This window comes from Gopherus evgoodei, chromosome 11 (genome assembly GCF_007399415.2).
Source record: "Gopherus evgoodei ecotype Sinaloan lineage chromosome 11, rGopEvg1_v1.p, whole genome shotgun sequence".
Taxonomy (NCBI): domain Eukaryota; kingdom Metazoa; phylum Chordata; order Testudines; family Testudinidae; genus Gopherus; species Gopherus evgoodei.
In genome coordinates this window covers 857219-862098 of record NC_044332.1, presented here as the reverse complement: position 1 = coordinate 862098, position 4880 = coordinate 857219, and the positions used below count along the sequence as shown (strand labels likewise).

The window sequence follows — 4880 nt, the reverse complement described above, 5'->3', positions numbered from 1 at the left end:
CTACTAATTGCTGCTTGCTGTTTTTTCTTTTAATTTGCTGTAATTAGGAGGACTCATAAAAAGAAAACAAGCTTGAGAATAAAAATATTAATTGCAAGAGGTGTAGTGATGCAGTAGGTTACTTCATTAGTTTTCACTCCTAGAAAGGGAATCTGCAGCAGGTTCAAATCCTGTCATAATGCAAATAAATTTGATAGAATGGAAAAACTGCCTTATGAAAGGAGACTCAAAGAGCTTGGCTTGTTTAGCCTGGCCAAAAGAAGGCTGCGGGGGGATATGCTTGCTCTATATAAATATATCAGGGGGGTTAACGTTAGGGAGGGAGAGGAATTATTTAAGTTTAGTACTAATGTAGGCACGAGGACGAATGGGTATAAACTGGATATTAGGAAGTTTAGACTTGAAATTAGACGAAGGTTTCTAACCATTAGGGGAGTGAAGTTCTGGAACAGCCTTCCGAGGGAAGTAGTGGGGGCAAAAGACTTTCCTGGCTTTAAGACAAAGCTTGATAAGTATATGGAGGGGATGTTATGATAAGATTGTTAATTTGGGCAATTGATCTTGGATTACCACCAGATAGGTCTGCTCAATGGTCTGCGGGGAGATGTTGGATGGGATGGGAACTGAGTTACTGCAGAGAATTCCTTCTTGGGTGCTGGCTGGTGACTCTTGCCCACATGCTCAGGGTTTAGCTGATCGCCATATTTGGGGTCGGGAAGGAATTTTCCTCCAGGGCGGATTGACAGGGGCCCTGGAGGTTTTTCGCCTTCCCTTGCAGCGTGGGGCATGGGTCGCTTGCTGGTGGTTTCTCTGCAGCTTGAGGTCTTCAAACCAATTTTGAGGATTTCAATAACTCGGTCCTGGGATAGGGGTTGTTATAAAATTGGATGGGTGGGGTTCTGTGGCCGCCCTTGTGCAGGAGGTCAGACTAGATGATCAGATTGGTCCCTTCTGACCTATGAGTCTGTGAGTCTATAATGAAGAGTGAAAGCACCACACCATGTAGCACAACTGGCAGTCTCATAGAAAGAGCAGATAAAATGTACCCCTGGCCAGCACAAGACTTGTGCTCTACTGATGCACTATTTCAAGGGCTTAGGTTGGACATAAATGTTGTGTAAATCTTAGGCCAACATAATGTACTAAATCTGGAAAGACACAGAAATGATTAATGTGGCCCCTATGCGAAGATGACATGCAAATTTGTGAAGCGTTCCCTACTTTTTGTGTGGATTTTCCACCAGTGGTCATTTGAAAATCAAGACTGGCTGTTTTTCTAAGAGATATAAAGTAGCTCAACCAGGAATTATTTCAGGGAAGCCCCACAGTCTATGTTATTCAGGAGGTCAGACTAGATGATCCCAGTGGTGCCTTCTGGCTTTATAATCTATGAATCATTTAGTTAATCCTCATAACACCCTTACGAGATAGAAGGAGTGGAATTATTTCCATTCTATATCTGGGCAGGGCCGCCCAGAGGATTCAAGGGGCCTGGGGCAAAGCAGGGGAGCTGTGGCGCTTATACTCACCCGGTGGCGGTCTGGGTCTTCGGCGGCATTTCAGCGGTGGGAGGCCCTTCAGTCGCTCCATGTCTTTGGCAGCACTGAAGGGTCCCCCGCCGCTGAAGACCCGGACTGCCAGGGCCAGGGCTCGAGGGGCCCCTGCGGGGCCTGGGGCAAATTGCCCCACTTGCCCCCCCCACCCTGGGTGGCCCCGTGCCTGGGGGAAACAAGACAGCAAGGTAAAGTCAAACAAAGCCAAGGCCACTAAGGGAGTTAACATCAGCACTGAGATTAGAATTCAAGAATTGCTGAATCCCAGTTCTGTGTTTCGATCCTTTGCCCCCCATCTCAAAAGCCTACAGAGTGGAGTCTTTTTCCGTGCACCAATTCATGCCCATCTAATATTACCGGTGCTTAGATTTTATAATAGTAGATGCTTGGAAAGGCAGATAAATGGAATTCAGTAAAGTTGTGTCTCTTGGATACAAATTGGCATTGAAAGTTTTCCTGTTTAATGGCAATTGAACAGCCCTGCTGGCACTTAATGGCAATTACTGTCCATAGCCTCAGGAAGTGAATGCTTATAAGTACTACATGGTCACACAACTTCATCCATAGATAAAAATATTAATCTTCGTGCCCTGCACAGATGCCTTGCTGCTTCATTGTGAATGATAGGATTTTGAAGATCCAAAGCATAATCCCCATAGCTGAAAAATGAGGATGCACACTTGACAGTCTCCTTCTCTTTCTTTTCCTCTGATGGGCCATTATTGGTTTCATGGTGTGCATCAGTACAGCTGCTGTCACAATGACTGACAAATTCTCTCCAAATGACAGAAAATCTGGACAAAGAGCTGCATATTGTTCCTGAAAAATACCAGATTCTTCTTCTTGTGAAGGGATTCTTCATGTGGATGAAAAAAAAAGAGAAGAGAAAGAAGCAGAGGTACTGTAGATATTACTAAGGCCAGGTAGTTCCCAAATTATCTTTGCACGGCACGGTGACCACGATACTGGGTTTAATCCAAAAATGTGAATGCCTAGCGGTGCATTGCCTCACCTCTCCTCACTAGCTCCTTTCCTCTTACAACAAGGACTTCTGCATAGAAAGGTCTCTTTTCAACCAGCTGTTATTTGGCACAAGGCCCTACCTGAGTCACATGCTGCTTTTTTACAATCACTCATAGACTCAGATTCGTAGACTTTAAGGTCAGAAGAGACCACCATGATCATCTACTCTGACCTCCTGCACAATGCAGGCCACAGAATCTCACCCACCCACTCTCCACCTAATGCGCCCAAATCAGAAAAGAGCCCAAAGTGGTGTAATTGATGCTGTCTTCCTCTTACCTCAGCATCCCTACATCAGTTACACCAGTTTAGACTCACCGGCCTCATTTCTGCCTCTGGTTAAGCCGTACTAGGTGCAGCAACTGAGAGGTCAGGCAAAGATAGTATTATGGCACCTACTGGTTTGTGTCTCTGTGAGCTTGGACACAGCACAGGGCAAGTTTGGCCACTGGAATAAATTAGAGCCACTCAAAGGCTTTTCTGATTTATGCCCAGTTGCCCATGGCTCCAAGGAGGCAATATCTCTGATTGTGCCTCCTGCATCGGGGAGTGGGTGGGTGGCATAGAACCACAACCCTGGCTCTGTGCCACACGAGGATCTCCTTCCACTGAGGGAATGTCTAGGTAACTGATCGACTGGTGCAAAGGATTCATGGCAGAGCTGACAACTGGGAAAATGCAGAGGTCACATGGGGGATGGGGATGGAAGTTCCATCTTAGGAAGTGGGTGTGAATCAAGGGGAGTCTAAGTGAGACTATGCGTGTATACATAAATTGACGACACTCACATGCAGAGGGATCTGGGAAAAGGTGTAATTTACACTATCTTAGACCTCCCTTTAGACCCAAATCTAAATTTGCCTCACTACCTCACACATCATACCCCTTCCTGCTGTTTGCTACTATGGTCAAACACAATGAGCTAAATTCAAGATGCTGCATAAATAGGCATAAATCTGAGTTCCTTGCCCTAACTTGGACTCCCCTACACGTAGTTAAGCTGGTCTAAAGGAGTCTAATTTACATCACCTCTACACTGGGCCCAATATCTACAGCCTAGTCCACTGAATGGAGGGAGCAACAGAATATCTGTGCACATTGGCAAAATACTTGGCTTTTTAATACGCTCGTTAGACTCCTCACCTTCAGAATGATATTTTTCCTGGTTCTACAGAGATGACCAGCAATTGGCTGACAACATCTAGAGCAATGTTTAAGGGGTTTGGAAGATCCTTTATACCTGGCATTTCAGAAAGTCAGGTGGACACTTCGGCAGAGCTGTTCCAAGACAGACAGGTGAGCTTCAGCTGCCCGGCCAGCGGACAGTGAATCCATCCATCGAAGAGGAGGAGTGCCTCCTTCCAGTTCTTTAATCATATAATGCGAAATACTCCTCCAAATCTCATTGTTTCACCTGCCAACCACGCAATTAGGCTAAAAATGTAGTTATAGAATGTTAGTAATTAAAAATTAAAACGACATTTGCACCACCTGGCCCTGAGTAGTATGTAAACTAACTGACACGCATTGAAGGGCATCACTGATTTTCAAATGGTGTGCACCTTAAAGCCTGCTCCTTGGGAGTTTTGGGATTGATTTCAATGCGAATAAGGCAGGCCCCTAATTTGCTAAATACCAGTTGTCAATTTATTTAATATAAATTGGCATTGAACAGGTAAAATGGTAATGAATTATAGTGCAATCCAGTTCCCTTTAATGTCAACAGGAGATTTACCACTGACTTCAAAGGCACTGTGTTCAGCCCATACAGCACAACTTGGTACATAGACAAAATATTCCAGGATAGTCTGTTAAGTGAGCTGATATCGAGGTGGCTTGTCTGGCCTTTGAAATTAGGGTAGTCATTCCTCATTTGCTCGTTCCCATGCAAAAAGAATGGGAGCAAGTGCTAGCTAGGGTTGCCAGGTGTCCAGTTTTTAACTGGAACACCTGGTCGAAAAGGGACCCTGGCGGCTCTGGTCAGCACCACTGACCAGGCCATTAAATGTCCATTTGGCGGGGCTGGCAGGCTCCCTACCTGGCTCCGTGCAGCTCCCTGGAAGTAGCTGGCATGTCCCTGTGGCCCCTAGGCACAGGAGAGGCCAGGGGGCTTCACACACTGCCCCTGCTCCGAGTACTGGCTTCGCAGATCCCATTGGCCATGTCTTTACCTAGGAGCCAGAGAAGGAGGATGCTGCTGAATCTGGGGAGCCGCCTGAGATAAGTGCCCCAGCCTGGAGACCCCTCCAACATCCCAAACGCCTCATCCTTGGCCCCACTCCAGAGCTCGCACCTCCAGCCAGA

At 46.2% G+C, this 4880-nt stretch overlaps 1 non-coding gene across 1 annotated transcript; it reads left to right on the top strand.

Moving 5' to 3' along the window:
* Positions 1-1114: 1114 nt before the first annotated feature.
* On the top strand, positions 1115-1225 carry LOC115660102. Its single transcript, XR_004002745.1, has one exon. It is a non-coding gene; the product is annotated as a U6 spliceosomal RNA (small nuclear RNA).
* Positions 1226-4880: the final 3655 nt, after the last annotated feature.